Genomic DNA, 11689 nt, shown 5'->3' on the forward strand with positions numbered 1-11689 from the left:
TCATCAGTTAATATCCCAGTAATATGTCAATCGTATCTACCTCTTGTGGCCTGTACGGCTGAACTCATAACTCATCACATATCCCTGCACACAAGTCGGAACCACCTAATGTGGTATGTACGACAGGTTGGCACTTACCTTGAATCCAAGGTGAGAGTGTGGTGCAGGAGGTGAACGATCATGTGAAGGCTAGGTCCTGTCCTCGGGCAAGAGCACTAAACTGGGGTGTAGGGTTATGAGCTCTAAATGCATCTAATATGGCATGTACGACTTATCGACAACTTATACGACAATGTCGGAGTTGCCTCTATTGCAACATGTACGACAGTGTCAGAGTTGCTTAAAACATAAATATAGTCATGTCATCGCTCAATCGTTCCAAATAAAATGTAATCATAACCATGCATCCCACATTTCACAACATATACTCACCTGAACTTATCTGTGCATCCTGTGTTCACCTTCGTACTTTAAAGTGTTCACAATAATTTTGCACAATAATATACTTATGGACATGCCCTGATGCAATCCAAAACTTAACCATATCGTAGTGCTTCCACATATATATATATATATATATCGGATTCCCAATCCGTAAGTTTATATGGTCCTCAAATATTACGTACTATAACATACTAAAGTTTGGTGACGATCCAACGATCGGATCATCGATTCATATCTTTACCAAGTAATGTATCCTAATGAGTTTAGGTCCAAACGATCAACCTAAGATATACAATTGCCAAAACTGAACTTAAGACATCTAATTTAGCCTAAGGATAACATCGACGGTCCCTTGGCCACGCGCGGCTGCGGGTGGCGGTCGGCCTTCTTGACTCACCAGAAAATCCAACTATTTCAAAAAATTTCTAAATTTACAGGAATAAAAATCTCAATGAGTAGAGTAACTTTCATACCTATGACCAAGGCCAAATAGGTCGAGAAAAGCTTCAATTTCATTAAAACTCGTCGGAACCCTATACTTAGGTGTGCTCGATTCGACCTCCAAGCTTGCTCCAACGCATCCACCATTGCCTGGGCTTTGTTCCTAGGTTCTAAGGGAGTGCTCTAGTGGTGGTAATTGGCTGAGTTAGCTTCACGTTTTGTGGATTGCCGCTGTACACCTACACACACCACCGGTGCATTTTTTCCTAAAATTACCACCAAATTCCTTCTAATTTTGGATGGAAATGGAAGAGGGAAGGCTAGGAAGTTGTTTCTAGGTGGTGGTTTGCTTTGATTTGCCGGAAAAATTTGACCGAATTTGGCCGTGGTGCTTGTTGGGTCTAGCGGGTCAAGGGGAAACCTGGTTTTTCCCCTTCATTTTCTTCTCCCTCCTTTCCCTCCTTACCCCCTTCTCTGGTTGGTCACCTTCTCCTCTCCCCTCTCCCTATTCGTCCACCCTCTCTCTCTTCTTTCTTATTGGGCAATAGCCCTTCTTTCTTCCCTTCTCCCACTCCCCCACTTCTTCTTTCTCTTCTTCTTCCTCTTTTAAAATAACTAGATGATAAATAATTATAACCATTATAAAAATATATAAATAGTGACTAAAACAAAAATACTTCTCGAGTTTACAGTTCCGTAAAACTTTAACCGTAACCCCAAATCCTCTTCTGCTTGCTCCTACGAGTCCGTAATGTCGAGTACTTTAGGAAAACGCTAAGGGATTAATTCATACACCTAACTATATGCTGATCAACGAAAGTCAATACCCTCGCCTCTAAGGGCATTTTCATAAAATCACACTTTTAAAATTAATAAAAATGTAAAATTTGGGACGGGATGTCACACTTTTCATTCCCAGTGCAGAGAAAATACATATGAATTTTTATTTTATGTTTAAAATTTGGCATATCGGTTAGAGAGAAAAACTTTAAAATATGTCAAAGTGCCACGTAAGCCTTCAAATTTAAATTTTAGGTTTAAAATTTGACATCTCATTTGGAGATGGTCTAATCAAGTAACCCTACCAAAGTTTCTATCTTCTCAAGAAACAAAAAATAACAATTATACAAATTCAAAAGGGCAGGCCGAATATAACTACGTGAAAACATCCAAATACAACTTATGAAAATCGAACAATTAATTCGACCATCTAATGTAAATTATGTATTTAATCAAGTAAAGTAATCATGCACGATCAATTGGTTGTGATCTCGTTCAAAAGGGTAACACAGGTTGCTTCCTCACCTTGTCGTTTTTTTACAAGCGCCGGCGTTGGTTCTCTGCCGCGAAATCAAGAGCCATCCGTCGCTCATGACTTTGGTCATAGTGAATCTCGGCCGCCCGTTTCCATTCAGCGTGGACAACAATGGCGGGAAATCATTCATCCTCCTCCTCACTCCTTCTAGAGCTGCCATTATCACAACATTAATTGTGTACAAGATTAATATAAACTAGATTTTGTAATCTAAATAACATGGAAGCTAATGATTGGATTATTTCTTAATTGTTAATAAACGTATTTATTTTTTATTAGTGACACATCATTTAGTTTACAAATTTAGTGTATAAATTTAGTTTACCTAGCATTACTCTTTTACCTTTAAGCGATCAATGTTCTTCTCCTCATTTTTCTCTCCACATCAATGCTACACTTGCCGTGTAATTCTATTTAAAGTTCGGTTAGAGTGATGATGCGACACTTAGGTTATCATAGCACCAAAGATTTTTAAAGGGAATATGCTAAGAAGACCAAATTTGCAAATCAAATAACGTGTCATCAATAAGAAATAAGCACGTTAATCAATACTTAAGTAATAATTCAATTATCAACATTCATATCATTTAGTTTACAAAATTTGATTTAAAAATCAAGTATCCACATTACACTTTTTCAAAGTGACGTCAACTCATCATTAGTAAGAAATGTAAACTATTGCAATATATACGCATTTCCATGCAATGGCGTGCATGTTCGTCGCTCATCATTGATATCATTTAATTGAGAGATTTTTTAGTGTTTTGAGAACCTGACTCGGTACATCAAGTGTCATAATACAAGTGGTTAAATACGTGAAAATAATATAAAAAAATCCAACTAATTGTATTATGACACTTGAATACCGGACTATATTTTCAGCACACAGAAATTTTTTTCTATTTAATTTATATATTAGTCTTATGTATGAATTTTTCTGTAGCTAGGATTGTTAATTAATTATTTGCTTTCATGAGTTATTCGTGCAACAGATCAACTTCAAAGACACGGGCAGAAAAAAGTTCCTTGGTCTGTGGTCTACCTTCCGAGAAACTTAAGGCAAAGGCTAATTAATTAAGGAGAAGACTTGAACATCGTTTCTAAACGACTCAATCAAATTTGGCACTCACCAATAACCATCACGTTTTGATTCAACTGTTTGAAATTGCCAACGAATAACAATTTAATTAAAAAGATAACTAGAGATGAAGGAAGACCGATAAATTTGGAGATTGAGACTTACACAAATGCAATATCGTAAAAGACAAAATTTCGTCCCTACTTGTGCTAGTAGTTCGGTAGGCATCTGTCTCTCAGAATTCAGCAATCATAATCCGAAGTCGAACGACTACAATCTTCGGACTCTGACGAACTTTATATATTTCATACTTTTAAGACATGACTCAGAATTAAACAACAAAGAATGAGAGAAACATAATGGGAAAACCTATTTCTCAAGAGTAAAGAATTAACTCTAATTTTCTACCCTAAATGCCAATGATTTCATGAGTTTATATAGAACTCAAGTATTGCTTATTAAAAGATGTAATTTTTTTATAATAATACAATTAGTTAGAAACTTTAAAAAAAAAAAATCTAGTAAATTGGACTATAACTTGGTGTACCGACCCGTTTTTCCGGCAGATTGAATTTTTTTTCTATCACTCGTATAGGCTAATTAACAAGTGATTAATGCTGAGTTATATGAAATTTAGAAAATCAAGATTGGGAAAAAATTCTACATTCTACTAATTTCTTGATCATCTTCTTCCTCCAATATCTGATCATCATCTTCTTGTTCTTGATCAGAATCAGAATTGTAAGAAAGCACAAGTTTCTTGCTCACGGCGGCTCCGTTATTAACTCCTCCGCCTGCGGCATTACTACCGGTGCTCCTCCTCCACTTATCAGCTGGAAAAGCCCTCGGGCGGCGGTCCTTGTCCATGTAAATCAAGAGCCGTCCATCGCTCATACTCACTTTCTCCACAATGAATCTCGACCGTCCGTACCTGTTGAGCATCGACAAAAATTGAATTGGCGCCAAATTTGGCGGGAAATCCCTCGCTATCACCGACCTCCCTGTTTTCAACATCCACGACGTCGTTTTCAGTACTGATGTTGCTGAAGAAGACGAAGATATTAATCTTGTTGACAGTAAGCCGTCGTCGTCCTCCGCAGTGAAATGATCGCCGCTCTCGGAGCCTAGGATTTCCGTACACATATTCAAGTCAAAGTCCAACCTCCGACTGCCACAGCGGCCGCCGCCTCTGCAGCTAGCGTAGTAACGATCCTCCTCATCTTCCAGTGAATCTTGACCGTCCGTTCCCGCACCGACAATCCCATAATTTCCAATGCCAACACCCAACAACTGCCTCTGCCTGTCGGAATATTCAAGAACATCAAGAAAAAATACAAAGCGCCACCGCATACCGCCACACCGTTGTCTTCGAAAGACGGCTACGCCGAATTGATGAGTTAAAATGGCCTGATAGTCCACATCGTCGTAGCCTCCCTCTGTAGACCCTGTTTAGCCTCTCTGCTTCTTCTATTGTTTTGAGAAAATGGTGCAAAAAGAATGGAGAAGACGACGATATATACGCATGGAAAATCACGAGAAAAACTTACGTAGAACATTTAATATATTTCACATGGAAACTCTCATAAAATATAAATATATTTTATTTTAATCTCATTCGAACTCATACTGATTCATCATGTATTTTAAGAACTTATATAATCAGACAGTCCATCGAAGCTTCCCTCCTAATTTATCTCAACACACAAACATTCAAACAAATTGCAGATTGAATAAGATGGTATTGGTGTTCAAAGCCATGCAAAATTAAATAAAATAATAATAAAAAGGACAAACTGAATTTTATTTATTTATTTTTGGTCGGATGAAATCTCCAAAATACATCTTATTTAATTCGAAGATTAAGAAAAACCATGCTCAAATCACTTATTAATCCGACCTAATCTAATCTAAATTATAATTAACTAAAGTAATCATGCACCATCAACTGGCTCTGATCTTTCTCAAAGCTGTAAAGCACAGAAGTTGCTTCTTCTTTTTCTTCAGATGGCTGCTTCACAATCGCCCGGCCTTGGTCCTCCTCCATGAAAATCAAGAGCCGTCCGTCACTCCTGACTTTGGTCATGGTGAATCTCGGCCATCCATTTCCGTTCAGCGTTGACAATGGCGGCAGGAAGTCCCTCCTCATTCCGTCACGAGCTGCTGCCATTGTCACAGCTAGGAGTAGTCGCACACGATTGTTGTTATGGGACTAATTTCTCACTGGTTTCTCGTATCGCGAAAAGATAAATGGTTCTTCAACCCAATCGGGCGAATATTTATAGCAGTTTTGATTTGTCCCACCTTGTTCTAACATGAATTACAAATTTATTGTATTGGTTTGGCTTTTCCTAATTAGTTAATTTATTCTCCTAATTAGATTTGGAAAGGTGTTAATGAATTACTTAGCACCACATTAATTACTAAAATAAATTAATTGTAAATGTATGGGCCAAAACATAAGTGAAGTATGTAGGCTTGACAATTTCATGCATATTTATTATGGCCCAATTGAATAAAATGTGATTACAAAAGGTTAGCTCTCTTAAAACTTAAACAAGAACTTTCATGTCAAGTCACAAAATGTACATTTTCTTTTTATCTTTTTTGTAACGTGTAAAATCATGTGATAACTGAGGTAGAGATACAAGAATATGCACGCTAATAAAGTTTCTCTTTATCACTTAAATGCATTGTATTGAATGCGAGTTTACATGTCCAAAAATCCGTTGATATATTGTTGAATGTCCAAAGCAGTTTATTCTCTACAGGGCAAACCTCAATAGAAAAATGGGTATAGGCGTGCCCCTAAATTTTCAAAGGCATCTATTGACTGCACCCAAAGTCATTCGTAGGGAAATTCCCTATATCGTTGTACTAAAAAAAAGTTACTAAACACCATGTATTTTGGTCGTACTCAACACTAAGTATGTTTGTTTAATTAAAGTGAGAATTGCCTAATCAAGCAACTCTATCGAAGTTTCTATTTTCTCAACAAAGTTGAAACAAAAATTAACAATTATACAAATTCAAAAGGGAAGGTCGAATATAACTATGTGAAAACATCCAAATGCAACTTATGAAAATCGAACAATTAATTCGACCATCCAATGTAAATCATGTAAGACCATCTCCAACTGAAGGAGCCCTTTAGCCCTCCAAAAAATTAATATTTTAATGAACAGTGCATGACCATATTTCTTACCGCCTCCAACCGAGGGCCAGACCATGCATAGCCTTGTCACAAAAAACTATCTCCAACCGAGGGCCAAACATAATTTATTATTTTAACTGAATTACTATGGTTACTCAAATTAAATTACCTCAATAATTTTATGTTATGGATTGTCAATAATTTTCATGTTGTTAAATGTTTTTAAAAATATTGTTTAAGTTTCATGTTGTTAATTTTTTTATATTGTTTAATGTTACTTAATGTTATTTAATGTTGTTTAATATTGTTTAATGTTGTTTCATGTTACTTAATGTAAAAATAAAATAAAAAAGTCAAATATGACGTTAGCATGTGGCCCCACCGGGGCCTGCTGGCTAGCTCATTTAGGTCGTCTGGTTGGCCCTTTGGCCCTTTTTTTGTCCAGTGGGGCCCACGAGCCCATTGGCTTAACCCTCAGTTGGAGACGGTTTTTGGGCTATTTTTGGCCCTCTAGCCTTCTGGACCATTCGATTGGAGATGGTCTAATTAATCAAGTAATTATGCACCAATTGGTTGTGGCCTTGTTCAAAACGGTAACACAATTTGCTTCCTCGCCTTGTCCTTTTTTTACAAGCCCCGACATTGGTTCTCCACCGCGAAATCAATAGCCCTTTGTCGCTCCTAACTTTGGTCATAGTGAATCTCAGCCGTCTGTTTCCATTCAGCGTGGACAACAATGGTGGGAAATCCTTCATCCTTCTCCTAACTCCTTCGAGAGCTGCCATTATCACAACATTAATTGTGTACAAGATTAACATGAATAACTAGAGATTGAAACTTGAACAAATGCAATGTCTTAAAAGACAACATTTCATCCCTACTTGTCAAGGACGAAGCTTTTAAGGGCCTAGGGAGGCATCCGCCCCCACTCAAAAAAAAAATTCAAAAAAAATAATAAATTGTGTACTTTTGTATTCCAATTCTCAAGCCCCGTTAAACTACAAATTGCATTTCAATTCCAATGTTAGCCTAATTAAAATAAAAAATGGGTAAACAATTAAAATAGTTCATCGTTTTGCATTCCCGACCTGAAATGTCCACCTGGACTCTGAATCGAGCTGTGTTGGCCGTGAGTGGGATTGAACCCAATTCACACGTAATGTCAGAGCATAAGTAAAGTACAGTAGAAGTACATTAAGAATTATACCATAGAAGGTAGTCACCTATACCAAGATTTACCAGGAGTCCTCGTAGACACGAAAGCTCAGCTACTAAAACCTGGATGGGCGAAAAACAAGGGTGAGTGGGCCTAAAAATAAATCTTTATAAAACCTTTTTGAAAACGTAATAACCCATTGCCGTAAAACAAGTATAGTTTCCAACACATAACATACGACAATATTTCATAAATAACCCATAGCGTACGACAACCATAATAACTCACATAAACGAATATCAAAACGGGTGCTCATCGACATATGTTGACACATGAATTCATGCAGAGGTATTCTGGCATGAACATGACTGGGTGTAATAATAATTTACGCTCTAGTACTACAATTACATAAAGACTAGCGCTATGCGTGTCACATACTAGTCCTAATTACCTATAGCAATCTAGGACATGACTAGCACCTACAATGGATCCAAAGTAAGCGTACGGTGCGATGTCAACATACAAGTGAAGACTGGCCCAGACAAGTACTAACACCAGTGTAGCACACGATGAGCATATAACGTAAATATGATCATGCCACAATAATTCAACAATTATAGTCAATATAATACTATTTATGAGCTGTAAATATATTTAAGGCATTCCCCATAGTCCGCTTACCTGTGCATCCCGTATGATTAATGATAATTTCCAAACAATACGACGTTTCCTTATAACCGTTACTTTAATTATGGCAATCACATAGAAAATTCATTAATATATATATATATATATATATATAAATATACGTGTGTGTGTGTGTGTGTGGAAACTAACAAATATATATACTATATAAAAAAAAAGACCCACTCACAGATACTTTTGAAGTTGCAGCCGTTCGAACGAGTAAATATGGATCGCCGATGTTAAACGTACCTAAGCATAATAATGGGACTCATTAGTAAAACTCAAATAAAATGATTAAATTTGGGAAACATAGTGCGAATTTGGAATCAGGGCGTTGAAATTCGTTAAGAGGGGTCCAAAACTTGGGAATTTCACTAAATGAATATAAAAAAGGGGCTCACGAAATTAGATTAGGAGAGTTTCCGAGAAAACTTCGAAAAAGTCAATAGAATATATTCTAAAGAATATGCCAAGAAATATTCCAGAAAATATTCCTGGAATATTCCATTTGGTAAGTGGGCCGGGCCAGATCCCAAGTTCGGATTCGGATCTGGGCCGCAAATCTTCCTTTTTTTTCTTTGGTCGGGTTGACCTGTTGGGCTTGCAGGTCGGCCGGACCCAACAAAGGAGAAAGGTCGAAATTGGAAAATTTGGCCGGGAAACTTCCCCGGCTCTATTTAGCTTCAAATATCAACTAAAACTAGCAACCCAATATATCAAGTTGAAGCCCAAGAAATAAGGAATCAAAATATACCATTGGGTTCCTCGACCGTGGCTAGAGTTGGTCGGAAAAGGGCTTGAAAATCGTCGAAAAATTGGAGAATCATTTTCTCTGAGGTCTCTGCGTTCCAAAAGTCACCAAACTTCTCAAAACTACTCGAAATGTACACCAAAACATGATCTACTAGGTTTTAAAGGGTTTTCAAACGTTACCTTCACTAGAATTTACGAGATTTTCATTGGGAAACTAAAATTCCTCGCCATAGCTCCTTGGCTCAACGACAGCAACTAGGTTCTCAGAATGGCTACCTAGACATGGTGCTTGTGGCGGCTTTTCGCTTGTGGTGTTTGAAAATGAAAAGGGTTGGTGGTCTGGGTGGTTCACTGGAGGAAGAGTGGCGGTGGGCATTGTTGTTGTTTCTATTGGGGAAAAAGCTACTGGAGAGGTGAGAGAGAGAAAGCTGATAGAGATGAGAGATTAGAAAGAGACTGACAATTTGGAGAGAGGGACACATGGCAAGAGGAAAGTGGAGAGTCGTGAGGTGCGGGCCCACATGACAAAAATAAATTAATATAATATTTAAAACATTCAATCAGAAAATATTAAAATAATAATATAATAATTATGAAAAAAAATTAAAATAGTAATTTTGGCAAAAGTATTTTCAGATTTGTAGTTTCATAAAATCTTCGCCGTCATTCCGAATTCGATTCCGCTTGCACCTATGCATTCATACCGTCGAGTACTTCGAGAATACGGTAAAATAATAGCTCGTACGCATAAAGAAAAGACGTTCAACGAAAGTCAACAATCTTGCCTCAAAGGGCATTTTCGTCAACTCACTCCTTTAAAATTAATAAAATCGTAAAATAAGGGACGAGTTGTTACACCCAATGCCCTACTAAACATGAATACGAGTCGAGGGATATTGTAATATGTTCTATGAAAAAAACTTTATGGATTATTATATAAGTGTTTTATTTAGTAAATTCTTGTGTTTTTTAATTGTAACTTTGTTGTTTGAGGATGCGCCCATTCTTACAAATTTCTAGCTTCGTCCCTGCTACTTGTGGTTGTAGTTTGGTAGGCATCTGTCTCCCAGAATTCAACAATCTATAAATCCGAAGTCAAAGGACCGTCATTTTCGGACTCTGACAAACTTTATATATTTCGTATTTTCAAGACACGACTTGAAATTGAACAACAAAGAACGAGAGAAACATAGTGGGAAAACCTATTTCTCAAGAGTAAGAATTAATTCTAATTTTCTACACTAAATGTCAATGGTTTTATGAGACCCAGGTATTGCGTATTAAAAAAATGTGACTTTTCATAACTAATTCGACATCATTTGACTAATGGTATACAACGCTTTCTTTCAGTGGAAAAGATACGTGTACCTGTTGAATTAATTGGAAACTCCTAATTAATTGATTAAGACCACATTATTTAACTCCAATGCTTAATTTAGGCAAATTAGAGTGGATGTGTACTCCTATGAAATCAAGTTCAAATTCCCCTTCTTCGAGTTTAAGATTAGATTAAGCTAAAATATCTATATATAAAATCAAAAGAAGGCTATAAACGCAATCAAATTGTATATGACACTTGGTATATGAACCTGTTTTTCCGGCACACTAAAAATTTCTTTATCACTAATATGGGCTAATTAACAGGTGATTAATGCTGAGTTATATGAAATTTAGAAAATCAAAATTGGGTAAAAAATTCTACGTTCTTCTAATTTTCTTGACCATCTTTTTCCACCAATATCTGATCATCATCTTCTTGTTCTTGATCAGAATCAGAATTGTAAGAAAGCACAAGTTTCTTGCTCACGGCGGCTCCGTTATTAACTCCTCCGCCTGCGGCATTACTATCGGTGCTCCTCCTCCAATTATCAGCTGGAGCAGCCCTGGGGCGGCGGTCCTTGTCCATGTAAATCAAGAGCCGTCCATCGCTCATACTCACTTTCTCGACAATGAATTTAGGCCGTCCGCACCTGTTGAGCGTCGACAAGAATTGAATTGGCGCCAAATTTGGCGGGAAATCCCTCGCCGTCACCGACCTTTCTGTTTTCAACATCCCCGACGTCGTTTTCAGTGCTGATGTTGCTGAAGAAGACGACGATATTAATCTTGTTGGCAGTAAGCCGTCGTCGTCCTCCGCCGTGAAATGATCGCCGCTCTCGGAGCCTAGGATTTCCGTACTCATCTTGAAGTCGAAGTCCAACCTCCGACTGTCACAGCGGCCGCCGCCTCTGCAGCTAGCGTAGTAACGATCCTCCTTATCTTCCAGTGAATCTTGACCGTCCGTTCCCGTACCGACGATCCCATAATTTCCAATGCCACCACCCAACAACTGCCTCTGCCTGTCGGAATGTTCAAGAAAACCAACACTACGGCGATTCTTCCGACGGTCACGATCGTCGCCGTCCTCACCTGACGATCTTCCTCCTTTCTGCGGCGGTGGGTCCATTTGCAGTAGCTTTGGTTTTCTTACTGCTCTCTGTCTTCAACTTCCAAGACTTCATCCCCCAATTAATTATCTAATTAAGCAGAGCACAATTGTTAATTAAGCATTCTTGCATGCATTTCTGCTGTCAACAAACAAGGCTTATCTGACTGAGTGGTGTCGGCGAATCATTGAACGCCATTACGCTCGATTTTGCATAAAGTCACTCGGTTTAGTTTCCA

This window comes from Malus domestica, chromosome 11, assembly GCF_042453785.1.
Source record: "Malus domestica chromosome 11, GDT2T_hap1".
Taxonomy (NCBI): domain Eukaryota; kingdom Viridiplantae; phylum Streptophyta; class Magnoliopsida; order Rosales; family Rosaceae; genus Malus; species Malus domestica.